Below are 24,521 nucleotides of genomic sequence, written 5' to 3' on the forward strand. Positions count from 1 at the left end.
TAACATGTGTGTGAATTTGTAATATGGACAGTTAATATGCAAATGCCTTCTAGACATCGGGCACATGCTTAAACACAATGAACTGTGTATCATACTAATACTTTCCATGAAAATTTAAGAACTTGGGTAATAGCATTTGAGTAACATATATATAGTGGTTACACTATTCAACAAAAGGAGGATCTTCGTAACATGGTTTTGACAACCATATCGTCCATATCTACATACTTAACATAGTAACAACTATCACATTTTAAGAGGCTAAGGGACAACAACCATATGGTCCATATGTACATACTTAACATAGTAACAGCTAGCACATTTTAAGAGGCTAAGGGCCAACAACCACAACTATCCGCTGGAAGCAGCTTGATCACGGCGACTCGGCATCTCGTCAATGAAAAGGAAGAGCCCTCATGTGCCTTGGTAGACAATGAGTAGAACAGTGTCTCCAATTTTCCGATATGGATGCATTGCCACGACAAGCGAGAACTTGTTAATTTGAATGGTTCCATTTCTGCGGGAAATGCAGTACCTTGCAATCACTTTGGCGTTATTAGCAGGCACATGTGTAGTTCGACAACGCCGGGAAATCAATCCAGGAACTGCTACAATGGGCAATTTCTGTTGACATGTAGAATAAAAACAAATTGTAACATATCGTTGAAGATATATATAGTTTATAAGCATCAACATTAAAATAAGACTTTTTACTAGCATTCTGTGCACACAGTTGGTCTTGTTGAATGTGTGCACCATAGGTCTAATTAATCCCATCCAAAATCCAGCGTTCATATGCTGTGCTATCTCTGTCAGATTATCAACAAAGATTATGACATGCTTCAAGTCCTTCCAGTGAAATTTGGTACGCTTAGTAACATACAGATCGTTCACTATGCATCCAACATATCCTGCTTAAAAGGTGGAAAGGTATTATTTATTCAGAACATGGCAGAAGAATATATAGTGCGCATAAATTGGTAAATGGAATTTGTTACTGCCTAGGAACAGAGTCAGAATATGAAATCACAACTGGTTGCTTAAATAGTGATCAATTAGTTAGAATAAATACCCTGATTTTGCTAAGTAATATGACAGCATGGAGAAAGTTGAAAGGACACTAACCTCGATTAGACTTTGATCGGCTGATGACGTTGGGGAAGTAAACATCCATGTTAATTAGACCAGGTTGTGGTGCACACACTAGAATTTTATTGCTAGCTTTCGGTTCATAACACTTAGACATTTTTCTCCAAAGGTCCGCATTAAAATAGGAGTGACCATCTTTATCAAGTTTTACGCTAACCTTCATTGTAAATCCATGTTGAGTTGTCAATATGACGTCCTGGGAGTCATCAACAAAGTAAAGCCCAATATTTCCTTCTACTCCTATTCTTGCAAAGCAAAGGATGTATTGCTTGAAATGAAAATTAAGATCATAAATTAGATATATTAAAATAACAGATCAGGATGCAAATATGGGAGTAACTGATAGAACAGATCAATATATAGATGAAAGCAAAGTACAAAAATAGATAATTAAAATAGATAATGTAACAAAGATTAGATGCAAATATACAGATAATGTAGCAACAGACGATATATGTTCACAAATTTAGGCCATGCCGTGGTAGGTTGAGATTGAAAATACCGAGCGCTCCCTAAAGTCATCCGGAATGGTGAGATAGAACTTCGTTTCCGACAGGCCATGACCATACTTGCCCGATTTGTGCTCGCACTGTGGACACATGAATAAACACCCATGAATCAGCTAGAACAAAAATGATTCCACGGCAATTTCCGCCGGTTGATTAACAGCGAAGAGAGACTGTGATAAGAGATGAGTGAATATTTCGCTAAGTTGATTACAATCTCCATGAGAAAAATCCCTGGCCCAATCCCGCAAAAAACCCAAGTCGACCAGAGTCTAGAATGTCGGTGCAGATAGGCGGTGGAAAGCGGTAGGGGCGGTGGAAAGCGGTAGGGGTGAAATCATGTGCCGTTTGGAGTGCGACCTACACCCGCCAACAACAGCCGTCGAGCTTAGGGTGGCTGCCGCAATAGAAGTTGGCGAAGTGCTAAGTTGCGGAGGAGTCCGCGGCGAGTGGGTGGGGACGAAGTGGGTGAGGGTTTTCTTTTTTCCTTTTGCATGTGTGAGTGGACACACACGGTTCGCAGAGGCGACGGAGATGAATCGTGTGCGATAGTAAATCACCGAGATTGAATGGGAATCCAAATTTCCTTTGTCCTTCATCGATGAGTTTTTCTCTACGATGAACATAAACCCTACTAATCATCGTGTTCAAATTTGACACTTTTCCGAATTCATTTACAATATTTGGGGGATTATGTGCATTTTGTAGGCATTAATGCACATAATTCAAATTCAAACAATTGGTGCTTGAAAAGGTGCACAAGAATGGTCTGGAAAAACCATATTCGTGGTATTTAGTAATTTCTCAAGCCTTTTACAAGGAATGGGTAGAGATTTCAAGGGAATGTGTGGTAATAGTCAACCAAAAATGCGTCATTTACTGGGTTATCAACTATAGAACAATATTACGTGCTTGAAAAACATGACGCCTGGCATGGTGCCATGGTATGGCCTCACCGTACCCTGGTTAAAAGCTGAGAAGGTTTGATTTATGTCGTCATGCACGCCCTTCATAAATCGAACCATCACGGAGGAAGTTAATTGCTTTCGAGAGGGAAATCACCACGATTGAAGGGGAATCCAAATTTCCGTCCTAGTTTGTCATTCAGTTTTTTCCCAACGATCAACATACCACCTCAAATGCAACGTGTTCAAAGTTGACATTTTTCTGGGCTCATTTACCATACTTAGGGGGTTATGTGCATTTTTAGGCATTAATTATGCACATAATTCAAATTTGAAAAATCCATGCATGAAAAGATGCACAAAACGGTCTGGAAAACCATGCTCGTGCTATTTAGTACATGCTCATGCCTTTTACAAGGAATGGGTAGATATATCAAGGAAATGTGTGGCAATAGTCAACCATAAATGCATCGTTTACTCGGTTAACAACTATACAAAAATGAAATACATGCTTGGAAATCATGACGCCTCGTGTGGTGCCATGGTATGGCCTCACCGTGCCCTGGTAAAAATTTGAGAATGTTTTCCTTATGTCGTCATGCACGCCTTTCATAAATCAAACCATCACCGAGGAAGTTTCATGGTTTTGAGGGGGAAATCACCAAGATTGAAGGGGGATCCAAATTTCCTTTGTCCTTTGTCCATGAGTTTTTTCTACCATGAACATACACCGTGCAAATCACCGTGTTCAAATTTGGCACTTTCCGGGTTCATTTGCCATATTTAGGGGATTATGTGCATTTCCTATGCATTAATGCACATAATTCAAGTTCAAACAATCGGTCCATGAAAGGGTGCACAAGAAGGACCTGGAAAACCATGCTCGTGCCATTTAGTAAATTCTCTTGCCTTCTACAAGAAATGGTAGATATTTCGATTAAATGTGTGGCAATAGTCAACCACACATGTTTGTTTGTTGGGTTTTCAACTATAGAAAAAATGAAATAAATGATTGAAAAACATGACGCCTGGCATGGTGCCATGGTATGACCTCACCATGCCCTGGTAAAAATTTGAGAATGTTTGGCTTACGTCGTCATGCATGCCCTTCATAAATCGAACCATCACCGAGGAAGTTCCATGCTTTCGAGAGGGAAATCACCAAGATTCAAGGGGAATCCAAATTTCCGTCCTAGTTTGTCATTCAGTTTTTTTCCAACAATCAACATACCGCCTCAAATGCAACGTGTTAAAATTTGACATTTTTCCGGGCTCATTTACCATATTTAGGGGATTATGTGCATTTTCTAGGCATTTATTGCATATAAATCCAATCCAGCTACAGCTGCACGGGTGTGATGTGAGGGACATGGATTCTTGTTTCATCGCGGCGCATGCTATGGTGCACATGCGCGATCCACGTGGCTGGGGTTCCGGCCAATCATAACGTAACACACAATAGGCTCAATGCACACTGTTTCCGGAAGCCACGGAGATGAATCATGTGCGATAATGAACGAGCAAAATTGTAAGGGAAGCCAAATTTCTGTTGTCGTTTGTCGTTGAGCTCTTCAATACCATCACACTGTACGGATTCCCGGACCCTCCATCCTAGAGATCTCTCCACGCGTCGTCCACGGCACCACGGCGCACAGTAACTGGTAAGGAAGCGATGGCATCCCGCCGCGCCACGTTCCTCGCCGCCCGCGATCGCACACATGGTAAGGAAGCGATGGCATCTCGCCGCGTCGAGTTCATCGCCGCCGGCGGCCACACAGTTACAGGGCGGACTTTGAGGCTGCCATGGCTGAGTGGGTGGTGGATCTAGAGGCAGTTGATACGTCTCCAACATATCTATAATTTTCGATTGTTCCATGCTATTATATTATCAACCTTGGATGTTTTATATGCATTTTTATGCTATTTTATATGATTTTTGGGACTAACCTATTAACCTAGAGCCCAGTGCCAGTTTCTGTTTTTTCCTTGTTTCTAAGTTTTACAGAAAAGGAAAATCAAACGGAGTCCAATTGACCTGAAACTTCATGCAGCTTATTTTTGGACCAGAAGAAGGCCATGGAGTAAAAGAGTTGGGCCAAAAGAGTCCCAGGCTGCCCACGAGGGTGGGGGGCGCGCCCACCCCTCCTGGGCGCGCCTCCCTACCTCGTGGAAAGCCCGGAGACCCCCCTAACTTGTTCTCGACGCCAAAACCTCTTATATATACTAAAACTTCCAGAAAGAAACCTAGATCGGGAGTTACGCCGCCAGAAGCCTCCGTAGCCACTGAAAACCAATCTAGACCTGTTCCGGCACCCTGCCGGAGGGGGGAATCCCTCTTCGGTGGCCATCTTCATCATCCCGGCGCTCTCTTTGACAAGGAGGGAGTAGTTCAGCCTCGGGACTGAGCGTATGTACCAGTAGCTATGTGTTTGATCTCTCTCTCTCTCTCTCTCGTGTGCTTGATTCGGCACGATCTTGATGTATCACGAGCTTTGCTATTATAGTTGGATCTTATGATGTTTCTCCCCCTCTACTCTCTTGTAATGGATTGAGTTTTCCCTTTGAAGTTATCTTATCGGATTGAGTCTTTAAGGATTTGAGAACACTTGATGTATATCTTGCATGTGCTTATCTGTGGTGACAATGGGATATCACGTGATCCACTTGATGTATGTTTTGGTGATCAACTTGCGAGTTTCATGACCTCGTGAACTTATCCATAGGGGTTGGCACCAGTTTTCGTCTTGACTCTCCAGTAGAAACTTTGGGGCACTCTTTAAAGTTCTTTGTGTTGGTTGAATAGATGAATCTAAGATTGTGTGATGCATATCGTATAATCATGCCCACGGACACTTGAGGTAACATAGGAGTATCTATGTGACATTAGGGTTTTGGTTGATTTGTGCCTTAAGGTGTTATTCTAGTACGAACTCTACGATAGATTGAACGGAAAGAATAGCTTCGTGTTATTTTACTACAGACTCTTGAATAGATCGATCAGAAAGGATAACTTTGAGGTGGTTTTGTACCCTACAATAATCTCTTCATTTGTTCTCCTCTATTAGTGACTTTGGAGTGACTCTTTGTTGCATGTTGAGGGATAGTTATATGATCCAATTATGTTATTATTGTTGAGAGAACTTCACTAGTGAAAGTATGAACCCTAGGCCTTGTTTCCTAGCATTGCAATACCGCTTATGCTCACTTTTCTCATTAGTTACCTTGTAGTTTTTATATTTTCATATTACAAAAACCTATATCTATCATCCATATTGAACTTGTATCACCATCTCTTCGCCGAACTAGTGCACCTATACAATTTACCATTGTATTGGGTGTGTTGGGAACACAAGAGACTCTTTGTTATTTGGTTGCGGGGTTGTTTGAGAGAGACCATCTTCATCCTACGCCTCCCATGGATTGATAAACCTTAGGTCATTCATTTGAGGGAAATTTGCTACTGTCCTACAAACCTCTGCACTTGGAGGCCCAACAACATCTACAAGAAGAAGGTTGTGTAGTAGACATCAAGCTCTTTTCTGGCGCCATTGCCGGGGAGGTTAGCGCTTGAAGGTATATCTTTTGATCTTGCAATCGAATCTTTTAGTTTCTTGTTTTATCACTAGTTTAGTCTATAAAATAAAATTACAAAAAATGGAATTGAGGGTACCTCATATGCTTCATCTTTTTAATATCTTTCGTGAAAATGATGGAAATGAAAATTGTGCCCAAGTGCTAGAAAAAGAATGCATTAAAATGTTTGGCACTAAATCTTTGGATGATGAGCATGATTGCAATTTTGTTAGTATGAATTCTTTGAATATCCATGATGCTAATGATATGCAAAGCCACAAGCTTGTGGATGCTACGTTTCATGAACATGATATATTTAACCTCCCAACTTTTGATATGCAAATTTATATGATGATAACATGCCTCCTATTTATGATGATTATATTGATGAAAGTGGGTTTGGAAGAGTGTCAACTTTAGGAAGTGATGATCGCACTGTTTTGGAGGATGTTGAATCATATTGTGATAACTGTGAAAGTGGATTTGGAGAGGTCATGACTTTATTTAGTAATGATTCCACTATCTTGGAAGAGGTTTCAATTGATTATGATGAGAACAAAGTTGCTACTTATGATGATTATTGTGATGACACTTATGCTATAAAAAGTAGTGATGATTATATTTATAAAACTTGTCATGATTATGATTACCCTCTTTATGAACATTATTCTTTTAATGTGGAAACAATTTATAGTATTCGAGTTTCTTATGATACTCCCACTATTCCGATTGAGAAGAATCTTGCTTATGTGGAGAGTAGTAAATTTTCTATGCTTATAGATCATGAAAAGAATGCTTTATGTGATGGTTATATTGTTGAATTCATTCATGATTCTACTGAAAATTATTATGCGGGAGGAATATATGCTTGTAGGAATTGCAATAATATCAAGTTTCCTCTCTATGTGCTTAAAGTTTTGAAGTTATGCTTATTTTGCCCTCCTATGCTAGTTGATTATTGTTGCCATAAGTTGCTTAATCACAAAATCCCTATGCATAGGAAGAGGGTTAGACTTAAATGTGCTAGTCATATTCTTCATGATGCTCTCTTTGTGTTTCAATTCTTATCTTTTATGTGAGCATCATTGAAATCATCATGCCTAGCTAGGGGCGTTAAACGAGAGCGCTTGTTGGGAGGCAACCCAATTTTTATTTTTGTCCCTTGCTTTTTGTTCCTGTTTAGTAATAAAATAATACATCTAGCCTCTGTTTATATGTGATTTTATGCTTTTAATTAGTGTTTGTGCCAAGTAGAACCTTTGGGAAGACTTGGGTGAAGTCTTTGCGTTCTTGCTGTAAAAAACAGAAACTTTTGCGCTCACGAGATTAGCCGTCATTTTTTTACTAGAGAGTGATATTAGGTTGATTATTTTTTAACATGATTAATAGACAAATTACTCACGTCCACCAATTTATTTCAGAATTTTGGAGTGACAGAAGTATTCGAAACCTACAAATTACTACAGACTATTCTGTTTTTGACAGATTCTGTTTTCATTGTGTTGTTTGCTTATTTTGATGAATTTATGAGTAGTATAGGAGGGTATGAACCATAGAGAAGTTGGAATACAGTAGATATTACACCAATATGAATTTATAATGAGTTCACAACACTACCTAGGTGGTGATTTATTTTCTTATACTGACGGAGCTTACGAGTTTTCTGTTAATTTTGTGTTGTGAAGTTTTCAAGTTTTGGGTAAAGATTCGATGGACTACGGAATAATGAGTGGAAAGAGCCTAAGCTTGGGGATGCCCAAGGCACCCCAAGGTAATATTCAAGGACAACCAAGGGCCTAAACTTGGGGATGCCCCGGAAGGCATCCCCTCTTTCGTCTTCGTTCATCGGTAACTTTACTTGGAGCTATATTTTTATTCACCACATGATATGTGTTTTGCTTGGAGCGTCATTTTATTTTATTTTGTTTTGCTTGCTGTTTGAATAAAATAGCAAGATCTGAAATCCTTAAATGTTAGAGAGTCTTCACATAGTTGCATAATTATTCGACTACTCATTGATCTTCACTTATATCTTTTGGAGTAGTTTGTCATTTGCTCTAGTGCTTCACTTATATCTTTTTAGAGCATGGTGGTGGTTTTATTTTGAAGAAATAGATGAACTCTCATGCTTCACTTATATTATTTTGAGAGTCTTTTAGAACAGCATGGTACTTCGCTTATATCTTTTGAGTTATATAATTTTGCTCTAGTGCTTCACTTATATCTTTTAGAGCACTGTGGTGGATTTGTTTTATAGAAATAATTGATCTCTCGTGATTCACTTATATTATTTTGAGAGTCCTTTAGAACAGCATGGTAGTTTGCTTTGGTTATGAAACTAGTCCTAATATGATGGACATCCAAGAGGGATATAATGAAAACTTTCATATAGAGTGCATTGAATACTATGAGAAGTTTGATACTTGATGATTGTTTTGAGATATGAAGATGGTGATATTAGATTCATGATAGTTGAGTAGTTGTGAATTTGAGAGATACTTGTGTTAAAGTTTGTGATTCCCATAGCATGCACATATGGTGAACCGTTATATGAAGTCGGAGCATGATTTATTTTTTGATTGTCTTCCTTATGAGTGGTGGTCGGGGATGAGCGATGGTCTTTTCCTACCAATCTATCCCCCTAGGAGCATGCGCGTAGTACTTTGTTTCGATAACTAATAGATTTTTGCAATAAGTATGTGAGTTCTTTATGACTAATGTTGAGTCCATGTATTATACGCACTGTCACCCTTCCACCATTGCTAGCCTCTCTAGTACTGCGCAACTTTCGCCGGTACCATAAACCCACCATTTACCTTCCTCAAAACAGCCACCATACCTACCTATTATGGCACTTCCATAGCCATTCCGAGATATATTGCCATGCAACTTTCCACCGTTCCATTTATTATGACATGCTTCATCATTGTCATATTGCTTTGCATGATCATGTAGTTGACATCGTATTTGTGGAAAAGCCACCATTCATAATTCTTTCATACATGTCACTCTTGATTCATTACACATCCCGGTACACCGCCAAAGGCATTCATATAGAATCATATTTTGTTCTAAGTATCGAGTTGTAATTCTTGAGTTGTAAGTAAATAAAAGTGTGATGGTCATCATTATTAGAGCATTGTCCCACGTGAGGAAAGGATGATGGAAACTATGATTCCCCCACAAGTCGGGATGAGACTCCAGATGAAAAATAAAAAGACAAGAGAAAAAAGAGGCCAAAAAAAGAGAAGGCCCAAAAAACAAAAAAAACAAAAAAATGAGAGAAAAAGAGAGAAGGGGCAATGCTACTATCCTTTTACCACACTTGTGCTTCAAGGTAGCACCATGATCTTCATGATAGAGAGTCTCCTATGTTTTCCCTTTCAAATACTAGTGGGAATCTTTCATTATAGAACTTGGCTTGTATATTCCAATGATCAGCTTCCCCAAAATGCCATAGGTCTTCGTGAGCAAGCGAGTTGGATGCACACCCACTTAGTTTCTTTTTGAGCTTTCATACACTTATAGCTCTAGTGCATCCGTTGCATGGCAATCCCTACTCACTCACATTGATATTTATTGATGGGCATCTCCATAGCCCGTTGATACGCCTAGTTGATGTGAGACTATCTTCTCCTTTTTGTCTTCTCCACAATCACCATTCTATTCCACCTATAGTGTTATGTCCATGGCTCACGCTCATGTATTGCGTGAAGATTGAAAAAGTTTGAGAACATCAAAAGTATGAAACAATTGCTTGGCTTATCATCGGGGTTGTGCATGATTTAAGTATTTTGTGTGATGAAGATAGAGCATAGCAAGACTATATGATTCTGTAGGGATAGCTTTCTTTGGCCATGTTATTTTGAGAAGACATGATTACTTTATTTGTATGCTTGAAGTATTATTATTTTTATGTCAATATTAAACTTTTGTCTTGAGTCTTTCGGATCAGAATATTCTTGGCACAATAAAGAGAATTACATGGATAAATATGATAGGTAGCATTCCACATCAAAAATTATGTTTTTATCATTTACCTACTCGAGGACGAGCAGGAATTAAGCTTGGGGATGCTAGATACGTATCCAACGTATATAATTGTTGATTGTTCCATGCTATTATATTATCAACCTTGGATGTTTTATATGCATTTCTATGCTATTTTATATGATTTTTGGGACTAACCTATTAACCTAGAGCCCAGTGCCAGTTTCTGTTTTTTTCCTTGTTTTTGAGTTTTACAGAAAAGGAAAATCAAACGGAGTCCAATTGACCTGAAACTTCACGGAACTTTTTTGGACCAGAAGAAGGCCATGGAGTAAAAGAGTTGGGCCAGAAGAGTCCCGGGCTGCCCACGAGGGTAGGGGCGCGCCTCCCTACCTCGTGGACAGCCTGGAGACGCCCTCACTTGTTCTCGACACCAAAACCTCTCATATATACTGAAACTTCTAGAAAGAAACCTAGATCGGGAGTTCCGTCGCCAGAAGCCTCCGTAGCCACCGAAAACCAATCTAGACCCGTTCCGGCACCCTGTCGGAGGGGGAAATCCCTCTCCGGTGGCCATCTTCATCATCCCGGCGCTCTCGATGACGAGGAGGGAGTAGTTCACCCTCGGGGCTGAGGGTATGTACCAGTAGCTATTTGTTTGATCTCTCTCTCTCTCTCGTGTGCTTGATTCGGCACGATCTTGATGTATCATGAGCTTTCCTATTATAGTTGGATCTTATGATGTTTCTCCCCCTCTACTCTCTTGTAATGGATTGAGTTATCCCTTTGAAGTTATCTTATCGGATTGAGTCTTTAAGGATTTGAGAACACTTGATGTATGTCTAGCATGTGCTTATCTGTGGTGACAATGGGATATCACGTGATCCACTTGATGTATGTTTTGGTGATCAACTTGCGAGTTCTATGACCTCGTGAACTTATGCATAGGGGTTGGCTAACTTTATCATTAGTTACATTGCTGTTTTTATATTTTTCAGATTACGAAAACATATATCTATCATCCATATTGCACTTTTATCACCATCTCTTCACCGAACTAGTGCACCTATACAATTTACCATTGTATTGGGTGTGTTGGGGACACAAGACACTCTTTGTTATTTGGTTGCAGGGTTGTTTGAGAGAGACCATCTTCATCCTACGCCTCTCAAGGATTGATAAACCTTAGGTCATCCACTTGAGGGAAATTTTCTACTGTCCTACAAACCTCTGCACTTGGAGGCCCAACAATGTCTACAAGATGAAGGTTGTATAGTAGACATCAGCGGCCAAAGCCGCACAGAAGGAGCGAAAAAGGCAGAAAGCAGTTAAGAAAAGAGAGTCCCGCCACCGCAAGAAAGAAGAGGCCCCACGCCGTGGTGAGGAGAGCTTGGCGGAGATCGAAGCACGGTGGGTTGCCGCCTACAAGGCCGGGAAGGAGAACGTCGGCGTCTGGCCAGCATGCCCCGATGGCAGCATGTGAGAAGTAGTTTAAGTTTGTAGTATTAGAGCAAATTACCAGTAGTACTTTAAGTTTGTAGTATTAACATACAATGTCGGGAAGAGCATCCTTTGAGGGCTTTGAGCGTTGATTAGCATGTGTGCCCGCGTGCGTCTTTTTGCGTTAATCATTAGAAGATCACAAAACACACGGTGTCTATGTCGTACACTTCTGCATTTTTTGCGTTAATGATCCATAAGTCAGTTACATGTGCGATATTTCCTAATAAACCGGGCGAACCATTGACCAGAAAAAATCAACTACACGTCTACATTTTTTGGAGACGGGATCTGCCAATTTTCTGTTTTCTCGCACACGAGTATTTTACACGCTTCATCTCATTGTGTGTTTCCCCCGCCCAAGTTTCAAGTTTCATGGCGAAATTTTCATTAGGCACGCGATTTTAGAATTTATTCCTCCAACCACATACCCACCCATCAAATTTCCTCAGTATCTCCTCCCCCCCGGCACCTCCCCCTACCGGCATCCCAAACCGTCACCACCGCAGCCATAGCTTCAACCACATCTATGTTCTACTCGGATCCAGTTAGATAACCCACGGATCTCTATCATGGCCCCGGCCTGATTGCTTAAATGGCGCCTGCAAAACATCCTCATGCCTCCAAATCCCCACCGCCAGGAGCTGATGGCGGTCCATGGTGCGATGGCCGCTGTGCGTGTTGACCCAGTGAAATACCTCGCCTCCGCCGCCGCTGACATGGTGCAGGCTTTGGCCCAGATGAAGTGCCCCAACGACTACCTCCCGGGACTTAACAGGTAAGATCTGACCAGCTAAATCTTATCAATACCACTTGCAACGGCTATGATTTGTACGGTTGATGTATTAAGCATGTTCGTGCCTTGTTTTTTTCAGTACTGCACACTGTGTGATGTTCAAATATTACCGTGTCCAGCTCAATTTCACCAATACCAGCAACAAACTTACAATACATGACTCAGGATATCACTAGAGATGTTGCCCATTTGCTATTTTTAGTGGATGCTAACCCTGTTGTACTTAACATGCCTGTCCATGTACTTACACAGGGTCATAACAGTCAATGTTGTTATTTTCCATCGCGGTTAGCTACATCCCATGTCTTACAGTATTTCACATCATTTGTGCAATTGTAGTTTAACTTCTACCATTTACTGGTTGCCTGTAGGTACACATGCCAGTGGAACTGGTCCACGCTTCGACCCGGAGGAACAGCTCGCCTCCGCCGTCGCTGACTTTGGGCGGGCTCTGGCCAAGATGAAGTGCCCCAGCAACTATCGCTCATGACTTACCAAGTATGTACTCACCAGTTCAATCTTACCAATACTAGTTGCAATTAATGGCTATCTCTACTACAGGATGCTGCTAACGCGACACTACGATCAGAGACCCTTCAAGAAACTGTGTGCGATGCAATAATCGCAAATGGTGGTGTATGAAAAACCGTCAAAAATGTATAAAACGTTTGCGATGACGGATGCATCAAACACGGTTCAGATTTTAGTTGTGTGTGCGATGAAGGGCATACGATTCAGTTCAATTAACTATTTGCGATGAGGAGGAACAAAAGAAATGGGCAGCCAGATGAAGGCGTGTGCGATACACAGCATACGGTTCACTCGGATGAACTGTTTGTGATGAGGACAAACAAAAGAAATGGGCATCCAGATGAAGGTGTGTGTGATATACAACATATGGTTCACTTGGATGAACTGTTTGTGATTAGGCAACACAAAAGAAACGGTCAGCCAGATCAAGGTGTGTGCGGTATACGCATGCGGTTCACTCGGCCCTTGTCATCACTGTGTGACCTCTATGACAACCGTTCGCTCCCCAGGCGCCTTTTCGTGTACCATGGCAATCATCCACCGACTCTTCACCTTTCCCTCTTGATTTGGAACTGCTGCCACACGCTAGCTCTTCCTCCCTCCTCCATTCGCCTTCACCCTTCCTTCTGCCATTGTTCAATCGTCTTCTCCATGGAGGGAACAGGCCAGAAACGACCCTGTTATTCTAGCCCCAATCTGAATGATGACGCGGTGGAGGAACTCATTGATCGGTGCAATGTCATCACCTCGGCTAGCATGGCAGGTTCGTTCAAGACCATTCTTGACTCAACTAATAACATCATTACAAGGGACCCAAAGGGTCCAGGAGCGGTTTGATCTCCCCTATCTTCTTTGCCGTGACCCTGCTGACTAGCGCGGGGACAAGGGAAGCCTCGCCTTGTGTAAGTTGATGCCACTTGATAATGATAAGTATGATGTTAAGATGCCATCGCTTGAGGGCAAGGCTTGGGCAGGCGCAAATGGAGATCGGGTTGTTTATATTGGGCACAACTGTGAGTGGGAAATTGTGAATGTGTACACTCGTCACCGGGTTCCACTTCCAAAAATCTCAGACGACTGCCCAGAGGTTGAGTACACCAGTATTCTACGTGAGTTAAAATACGATCATGCTGATTGTTGTCTATGGAAGATAGCAATTTGTCGAGTTCCCAACCGCTCTTGGGATTACACGAACTATGAAGTTGTTGCTATCTTCGACAAGCTTGTTTTTGTCCTTACTTCCATGCCTCGATGGATATTGCTCAAAAATCAATTTATGTACATGGATGAGTACTGTGATGCAATTCAATACGAGGGTCTTGTGTTTGCTGCCATCACTCGTGGCACTGTTTTTTTGCATGGAATCCTGATGCTTTCGGTATGTTTGTCTTCCACCATAATTATAATTGTTTCATCCACATGCATGCGGTTTAGCTAGTTTCCCTTTACTAATTAACCTTCTTGTGTTTCCAAGGTCCTGTGAACATTCCACCACCTATACTTGAAAACTTTTACGAGCATGAGGACGAGTAGGACCCATATACTCAGTGGCGCATGGCAACTTATTCCGATGGATCACCTCTTCTTGTCTGTATACACGGCACTGCTGATGTTACTAAGGAAGCAGGTGTTGTCTCACATGGTCGCACTCTCTGGACCTATTCCAACATCCGTTGCAGGGTATTCGGGATGGATACTAGTTTACTAGCGCCAACACCTTCTCCCTGGTTCAGTATTGAAAGTCTTGGAGGAAACTCACTCTTGGACAAAACTGTCCAATGATGCTGGAACGTGATCCAGCTGCTGTTGACACAACGTTACTACCATTTATGAGAAGCACCTGTATCTATACCTCAAACATTACTATGCTTCCCTACCGTCCCAATATGGGTCCTGACATAGGCTGCTTCAGCCTCGACGATAAGTCCTATGTTGGTCTCAAGATTGACAGTAGCTGGCCCTTCCCAGAGAATCACTTCTTGTTCAAAGCAAGTGTTTCCAACGCTGACGAGTGGTTGAGCTGAAGGTTATTTCATCACTTTGTTATATGTTGTGTGAGATTTTTTTTACTAGAATGTTTTGTTGGAAATGATCTATAATCCAACGTGTATCCTCGTTGTCGTTGTGGGTTGATGACTTGTTGTATGTAATCAATGGTACATTTGCATATGCGTCCATCAACTCACGCCTCCTAGTGGTGTCCATATGAAAAGTGCTAGTGATTTAAGTTGCAAAAATTAGATAGTGTTAGTGATTTGTAGCTGCATATTTTGACAAATCGCAGTGTTACAAGGTTAACAAATGGCAATGTTACTAGATAAACAAATGTCAATCTTTCTAGTTTGACAAATGGCAACATACCCAAAATGACAGATAAGCAAATCTTACCCAATTGTTTGTACGTGCTAGCACACAGGTCATGCAAAACAACCGTTTGCATTGACGGGGTGCAGAAATCCTTCTTGGCACATTTTCCCTTGGCTTCCTGGGGAAGCTGTCGGTTTGCATACGGGTGTTCTAACTAAAACATTGCAATGAGTGTCTTATATTTAAAAACCATTGACGCTTTTTTCAAAAAAATCGTTTGATAAGTCTGTACATTAAGAGAGAAAACAAAGTTCTTTCAAACCATATCTTTCATTCAGTCACACTGCGAATTCATATTCATATGATCGAGAATTCGAGATACAGTATTAAACCCCAAAAAAACTATTTCTAGCATCGGTGGAGGCGGCATGCCGCGCCGTCATTGTCGTTGTCGTCCTCCGGGACGCCGTTGTTGGGCAGCACAAAATGTTCTTCACTTGTAAATCAAACATCATGTCGTCGCGCGATCAACGGGCGGGGCGCGGGAGGACCGCAAGTGGCGTCGTTGAGAGTTAGCGGTCGACGGCAGTGTCCCATGCCGCTGAGGGGGGTGCACGGGAATGGGCACGGGCGCGGTGGGTGCAGCCAAACGCATGGGGGCCAGCGTCGCGGTGGGTGGAGGGGAGTGCACGGGCAGGGGCACGGGTGCGGCGCGTGCAACCAAACGCATGTGGGCCGGTGCCACGGTGGGTGGAGGGGCGCACACGGGCACGGGCGCTGGCGCTGGCATGTACAAGAGCTCGCGCGGGTCCATGGAGACCTCGCTAACGCCCGCGGCTTCTAGCTCTACGATAGTGCACGGCAACCAGCCTGTTAATGCTACAGGGATAGGCGCGGGCGCGGGGATCGGAGCTTGGACGGGAGCGGGGGCAGCAACCACCGCGGCCAGCTTGTTTTGGGCCATGTCCATGAGGCCGCATTCCTCCTTATTTTCTATCTCCTCCGACTCGGAGTCGACTTCACCAAACTTGAAGACTAGTGGCAGATGATCATTCTGCGCCATGGCGTTGGTGGAGGTCTGCGGGGGGGGGGGGGGAATGGGAGGCAAATGGTAAAGCCGACCGTATTAAACAGCGGCTCGAGCGCCAATAATGGAGAGGAAGGCGGGCAGCCATGGATGTCAAAGGGCCCCCTTTCCCAATGAGCCTGCGCAGCGTACAGCTCGCACGCTTCCTGGTGAGCCTGCGCATTGGAGGACAGTTTGCATGCCTCTCGATCAGCCTGCGCACCGGACTGCGCTCGCACGCCTCCCATTCAGTCAAGGTCAAGCAGCTGTCCGCACAGCACCTCCTACAGCCATTAAAACCAAGACACGTGGCGTCACGTGAATGGTTAACAGAACACACACGGTTTGAATTATACAAACGTTTGAGATATTAAAGTGGCAGTTATTTTTTTTAAATGCCTTTGTTGGTTGTCATTATTCGAGTGCGCCTTCTCCCAAAATGGACACGAAAAATGCCACAGCATGTCGGGTGCCATTCCATGATAGCATGCCAAGTTTCATGAATTTCAGACGAGTTTTGGATTTACTAGAATTTAAAAACCAGGCATCTCAATGTTTTGCCGGCAATCAACGGTGCCCTGGTGTTTGAAATTCATTCCCATTTCTTGCATGGGACCTAAGCAAGCACCCAAGGACACAGATTTGATTTTTCAACCAATTTATATGCACTGGAGCACATGCATGTAGTTCAAATTTGAATTATGAAATGCATTGAAAACTCAGTTAATGCATAAAAATGTCCAAACGAACCCCGAAAAATCCTGAAAATTGACACAACACTCCTGTTGTTCTATGTTGACACGAGAAATTTTTTGAAAGCAATAAGAGGCAATGGATATCGTTTCATCCCCAAAGATGGGACGTTCAAACCATCATGCTTGTTGTGAGAAGCTCTGGTTTGTGAGAAGCATATACCCGAACCTGCCCCAAATGGGACAATTTTTTTAACACGGCATGTTGATACTGCTCCATGATAGCATGCCAAGTTTCATGAATTTTAGACCAGTTTTGGATTTACTAGAATTTAAAAACCAGGCATCTCAAAGTTTTGACGACAATCAATAGTGCCCTAGTGTTTGAATTTCATTCCCATCTCTTGCATGGGACCTAGAAATTCATCCAAGGACACATATTAGATTTTCAACCAACCTTAGTGCATTGGAGCATGTGCTTGTAGTTCAAATTTGAATTATGCACTTAAAATGCCTAGAAAACCTAGTTGATGCCTAAAAATGTCCAAACGAACCCCGAAAAATCATAAAAATTGACACAACACTCTTGTTGTTCTATGTTGACACTATCATGCTTGTTGTGAGAAGCTCTGGTTTGTGAGAAGCTTATACCCGAACCTACCCCAAAAGGGACAATTTTTTTACCACGGCATGTTGATGTCGCTCCATGATAGCATGCCATGTTTAATGAATTTCAGACGAGTTTTGGATTTACTAGAATTTAAAAAACAGGCATCTCAACATTTTGTGGGCAATCAACAATGCCCTGGTGTTTGAATTTCATTTGCATCTCTTGCATGGGACCTAGAAATTCACCCAAGGACACACTTGTGATTTTTCAACCAACTTTAGTGCATTGGAGCATGTGCTTGTAGTTCAAATTTGAATTATGCACATAAATGCCTAGAAAACCCTGTTAATGTACAAAAAAGACCAAATGAACCCCGAAAAATTCCAAGATTGAACACAACACTCCTGTTGTTCTATGTTGACACTAGAAATTTTTTGGAAGCAATAAGAGGCAACAGATATCGTGCCGTCCCCAAAGGTGGTACGTTCCCTATCGAAACCATCATGCTTGTTGTGAGAAGCTCTGGTTTGTGAGAAGCTTATAACTGAACCAGCCCCAAATGGGACAAATATTTTCCACGGCATGTTGATGCCGCTCCATGATAGCATGCCAAGTTTCATGAATTTCAGACAATTTTTGGATTTACTAGAATTTAAAAACCAGGCATCTCAACATTTTGCCGGCAATCAACAATGCCATGGTGTTTGAATTTCATCCCCATCTCTTGCATGGGACCTAGAAATTCACCCACGGACACACATGTGATTTTTCAACCAACTTTGGTTCATTGGAGCATGTGTTTGTAGTTTAAATTTGAATTATGCACATAAAATGCCTCGAAAACCTAGTTAATGTATAAAAAGGCCAGACGAACCCCGAAAAATTCCAATATTAAACACAACACTCCTGTTGTTCTATGTTGACACTAGAATTTTTTTGAAAGCAATAAGAGGCAACGGATATCGTCCCGTCCTCAAAGGTGGTATGTTCCCTATCGAAACCATCATGCTTGTTGTGAGAAGCTCTGGTTTGCGAGAAGCTTTGGTTTGTGAGAAGCTTATACCCAAACCTGTCCCTAATGGGACAAAAATTTCACCACGTCATGTTGATGCCGCTCCATGATAGCATGCCAAGTTTCATGAATTTCAGACGAGTTTTGGATTTACTAGGATTTAAAAACCAAGTATCTCAATGTTTTGCCGGCAATCAATAGTGCACTGGTGTTTGAAATTCATTCCCATCTCTTGCATGGGACCTACAAATTCACCCAAGGACACACATGTGATTTTTCAACCAACTTTGGTGCATTGGAGCATGTGCTTGTAGTTCAAATTTGAATTATGCACATAAAATGCTTAGAAAACCCAGTTAATGTATAAAAAAGACCAAACGAACCCCGAAAAATTCCAAGATTAAACACAACACTCGTATTGTTCTATGTTGACACTAGAAATTTTTTGAAAGCAATAAGAGGCAACAGATATCGTCCCGTCCCCAAAGGTGGTACGTTCCCTATCGAAACCATCGTGCTTGTTGTGAGAAGCTCTGGTTTGTGAGAAGCTTATACCCAAACCTGCCCCAAATGGCACAAAATTTTCACCATGGCATGTTGATGCCACTCCATGATAGCATGCCAAGTTTCATGAATTTCAGACGAGCTTTGGATTTACTAGAATTTAAAAACGAGGTATCTCAACATTTTGCCAGGAATCAACAGTGCCCTGGTGTTTGAAATTCATTCCCATCTCTTGCATGGGACCTGGAAATTCACCCAAGGACACACATGTGATTTTTCAACCAACTTTAGTGCATTGGAGCATGTGCTTGTTGTTCAAATTTGATTTATGCACATAAAATGCCTAGAAAACCCAATTAATGCACATAAAATGCCTAGAAAACCCAATTTCTTGCATGGGACGTAAGCATGCACTGAAGGACACATATTTGACTTTTCAACCAATTTGTATGCACCGAAGCATGTGCTTGTAGTTTAATTTTGAATTGTGCACCTGAAATGGCTAGAAAACCAGTTTAATGAATAAAATGTCCAAACGAACCCTGTATAAGTCCAATTCTTTTATGACACACATACAGTTGCATGTTCACTATAGATAAAAGGTCTAGCAATTCAAACAGCGTCCATTGCTGCTGTGACCCTATTTTGTAATTGGAATCAAGTAGACCCCACACAATTTATTATCACCAACCATGTGAGATGTAGTACAAAATATCTTGGAGCACCGTCGGTGTATATAGTACGCCTATGGCTTACGCGAGAAGGTGCATCGGCTATAGTCCACAGCCGCGTGTCAAGCACACTAGCTCGCTCCCCAAAAACTCCTGCCTCTGCATCCCTCGCAATCTTGAAAATATCTACCGCTTGGAAGGTTTTAATGTTGATAGCACACGATTAGTATGTGCGGACTGTGTGCGATGTCTGTTACTCCTGCTCTGCTTCAGTCCCTTGATTCAAATTTTCAGTAGCCCCGACATTTTACTCCCGCCTCTGCATCCCTCGCAATTTCAAAAATATCTGCTCGCCCTTGATCCAAATTTTCAGTAGCCCCGCCATGTTACTCCCGTCTAGTAAAATGTTCAGTTGCCGCAGTATTTCCTCAAACCTAACCTCCCCTCACACAGACACACACACACACACACACAACCCTCGAAACCATTGGTAGGACACCGCCATCACCGGCGCCTCCATCTTCAACCTCTGCCTGTGTGCTGGGGAGCTCGAGGAGCCAATGGCCAAAAAGAGGTTTATCACGGCCTTTTCGCCCGACGCCGGTGAGGTGGTCGCCGAGGTGTCCCCGTCGTCCTCTGCGGGCCCGATCCGCCGTCGTGGGTCCCCCTATCCACCCGCCATCGTGCCCCTATGCCGGTTCGAGGACTTCCCCATCCTCCCCCGGACCCGGCAGCCGGTGAAGTCCTACCTCGGGGTCCGGCAGCGGCAGCGGGGAACGTGGGTCGCCGAGATTACAGATCGAGAGACCCACACCCGCCGGTGGCTCCGTAGCTTCCACAGGGCCGAGCTCGCGGCCATGGAGTATGACCGCTGGTAGGTCCGCTACCACGGCGCGACGGCTAGGCTCAATTTCCCCTTCGGCACACGTCCGGTCGACCTCATTCCCCCGGAGCTAGGGTGGTGAGCTCAGCTATGGTGCGAGAGGCCCGCGAGGTGTGGGAGCGCCTCGAGGCTAAGGCCGCCAACGAGGCCTACGTATAAGAGCTCCGTCGGCAACACCCGGAGCTCGTGGAGGCGGAGCTGGTGATCTTTGCCGGTGCGAAGGGTGGTGAGGTTATCGCGCTCTCCTCCAATGACGAGGTCGAAGGCGGCGAGGACGGCGGCGCGGAGGGCATCAAGGTGGGCCCCGAGGATGAGGAGATAGACATCGACGAGTGGAGGAGTGCCTTCCCCAATGACCCCGACAATGGTACTGGCCCGAACCCGGCTCATGGCACACCGTACATGACGAGGAAGGGTTGGCTTGACCTCTACTTCGACCGAAAGTAGTTTAGCTTAGTTTAAATTTATGTTTTATATTCGGTTATGCAAAACTATCTATGTTTATGTTTGGATGCATGCTACTTTCGGTTGAACCTGCTTTGAACTTGATCAAATTGAAGTTTACAACCTTAAGTTTAGGGGATCGACTAGAAAAGGCGAAAAAATGTTGGAGTATATATATATAGTAGCACTATTCTAATCCCGGGATTAGAATAGTTATTTGGATCACAGCCAGCCCTATAAGGGCCCGATGAGATCCTCCTGAGATCCCAAGAAACCCACCAGACAGAATAAAAAACGCACCACACCACACCTGTTGCCCCGATCCCCACCTCCTCCCACGATTCCCTGCGCCGAACACCAGATCTCGCTGCCGCCGCCCCCACGACCTGTGTTGCCGTCGCCACTCCTCCTCCGCCGTCGATGCACTCCCTCCCCATGGCATGTGCGCTCCCTCCCCTGCCAGCGCGCTCCCTCCTTGTGGCCGGCGTGCTCCCTCCCCGCGACTGGCACGCTCACTCCCCGGCCAGCGCGCTCCCTCCTCGCGGTCGGTACGCTCCCTCCCCAGCCCGCGCGGTCCCTCCCTGCGGCCGGCGAGCTTCCTCCCCGGACGGTGCGCTCCCTCCCCACGGCCGGCGCGCGCCTGCCAATTCTCCTTTGCGATCGGCGTAGTCCCTCCCCGCTGCAGCCCGCACCTCCTCCATAGATGGCCTGCACCGGCCGCTACAGCCCATCGAGGTGGTGGCCGTCTTCCTCGACCCCGATCCACATCTGCCTGGGCTTCTATGGCTGACCTGCCCAATCGCCAACGGATTCCTTCTCCAAACAGTACAATGGCCACTCCCGCTCTGCCTCCGACCTCCCTTCTCTCCCACACGGCGAATGTCCTGCTCCCTACCATGCCCATACCGTTCTTTCTCCCCTAGATGCATCTGGTCTCTCTTCAATTACAGGTCAGCACCAGCGCCGTGAACAAAAAAGGTCAGCATTTGGTCCTCCAGAAGTTCAGTGTGTTGATTTTCTGAAGATCATGAAGTGGACTATAACTATGTATATTTTGCAGGGCCTTGTGATAGGGCATCCATCTTTTTTCATCGAGGTCGCCATCGTCCATCTGCGTCGAGGCCACCCTGCCATAAAATTCTGCTCTCAAAGGTGTCTATTATTGTGCAGGTAAAGAACCTAAAGTTTTTCTATACCTCAACAACTTGAACTGGTTATGTATCACTATAAGTGCAATATACTTCAGTCGAATGTTTGATTATTCAGCGGGCCAATGTGTTCATTAACCAATTCTGTGCACTAAAAAATTATAGCAGGTAGAATGTTTGTCAATCTGTATATTAAAAGTAGTTGGTCAGTAGGCTAGTGGTTGCACTATCTCCATGGAATAGTTTTCTGGGTCATTTCTACTAGTTTCCATCCCCAGCCGCGACACCTTCTCTTCCTGTTATCACCACAAAAAACAGAGCACACAAAAAGACTCGGGTGCTAGTCACCGTCCACCTCCTCAGGCACCTCTCTGCTTCTTGAGAGTTAGCTGCGGCTTTCCATGGCCATATACACGCAGTTTGTTGTTTTGCCCAACCACTTATATATGCGTGCATGTTTCCATTTTTGCCAAATTTTATACTGATCTTTTGTTTTGAAAAACAAATGTGCATGTGAACATGAGAAAAAAGTCTATATAAAGAAGTTCATATATTACTAACCCATAAGGTTCGTGTATTACTAAGTGTGTGCACATATAATTTCTCCCTCCATATATGTGTGTATGTATGTTTGTATGTTCTGCCAATTCCACTTTACCTTTGACCAAGGTTCACCAGCCATGTAAACAATAGTTCGGCGCATACGTCCTTCACAATATTATCTATCCTCATTATTCAGTTTAAAATTGTGTTGTCTAGTTCTAGTTCTATTCTATTTTTCTGAAGTTCAATAGTATCAGTGCAAGCAAAAAACTGGGGTTTTGATATGTTGGTTTCAGTTTCAGAAATCCTTCAGGAAAAAATGCAAAAGAAAAATGGAGCAGGAGTCGTAGGCCTCAAGCCCTCTCTCCACTTCGTGGCTTCTTGTTCTCAAAGCACAAGCTGCTACAGCTACTATTAGTAAACTGCTTCTGCTCACTATAATGAGCTGAGGGGCATTGCCCAACTGCGTGGATGCTCGCCTGCTCACCGAGCGTCGCGATAGTCCACCCTGAAGCCATCAGTAGGAGCAACTTGCAACAGTCCCGCCTCTCCTTCGTCTAGTGCTCCAAGAGGCCAGGGTAGAAAAATCGGTCATCTTCTGATGAGCCCTGCCCCAAAAGGAACCTCTCCCTACCTCTCTCAGCTACTGATGGGCACCATAGTGTGAAGTTGATGTAGAGCACAAGTTCTGATTATGTGCTCTGTACATGCTTGTTGATATGTCAATGAGAACCAATTTTTTTTCTTCAGGTTGTTGTGATGATGTTTGATAGTTAATATTTTTGCAAGTACAGAACTCCAGGTTATGAAATTTTGATGGACATGAGACTTCTTTTGACCTTGCATTGTTAAAAGATCTGCCAAAACTATCTTACATGTAGATGCACCCACGTCCGCATCTTTGACCTTCTTCATATATGTGTTGCGTTTAAAATTGGTCAATGAAAATTATATTCTAAGAAGTTCATATATTACTGAGTGTAAAGGTCATGTATTATAACTACCTAGTAAGTGAAATGTATTATAGAAATTCAAATTAAAAATGACTTCTTTTGAATTCGTGATTCAAAAGTTTTCAAGTTAAAAAAAGTATCACTCCATCCCAAAATAAGTGACTCAACTTTGTACTAACTTTAGTGCAAAGTTAGTACAAAGTTGAGTCACTTATTTTGAGATGGAGGGGGTATAATATAAGAAAGGAAAAAATGTTGGGATTCATCGGAAAAAAGGATCAATTCACCAAAAAGAATTTTGGAAGTTCAAAAGTCAAATACTAAAGAAAAACCCGAGTTTACAAAAATAAGAAGGAAGCTATTTCACTGAGGAAAATCCAGAAGTTCAACTTAAAAAAAGGAGCGGTACTATGTGAGTAAACGAAGAAGAAAGTCGGTCCTTATCCAGAAATTCTTCAACTCTGAAAGTTCAAAATTAATAAAATGGAGAGGTTGAAGAAAATGACAAAACAAAAATGTTCAAACAATTCCCATAGACTGCAATGATTTTTTTCCAATTTGTAAGAAAACCTAGAGCTTCAAATAAAAATAGAGGAGTGTTTTGATGTTTATTACAAAAAACTAGGATTTTTTTCTTTTACTAAGAGATAAAACCAAGAAGTCCAAATTACAAAGATGGAGTAGTTCCATGATTATAGAAAACTCAAATTTTCCTCATTATTATAGAATGGAAACAAG

General features: G+C 42.9%; 1 long non-coding RNA gene across 1 annotated transcript; it reads left to right on the forward strand.

Annotated features, from left to right (window-relative positions):
• Positions 1 to 21,426: 21,426 nt before the first annotated feature.
• LOC123061733 (uncharacterized) lies at positions 21,427 to 23,623 on the forward strand. Its single transcript, XR_006429252.1, has 3 exons — positions 21,427 to 22,117; positions 22,200 to 22,309; positions 23,127 to 23,623. It is a non-coding gene; the product is annotated as an uncharacterized lncRNA (long non-coding RNA).
• The last annotated feature ends 898 nt before the right edge of the window (positions 23,624 to 24,521 follow it).

This window comes from Triticum aestivum, chromosome 3A (assembly GCF_018294505.1).
Source record: "Triticum aestivum cultivar Chinese Spring chromosome 3A, IWGSC CS RefSeq v2.1, whole genome shotgun sequence".
In the NCBI taxonomy this organism is placed as follows: Eukaryota; Viridiplantae; Streptophyta; class Magnoliopsida; order Poales; family Poaceae; genus Triticum; species Triticum aestivum.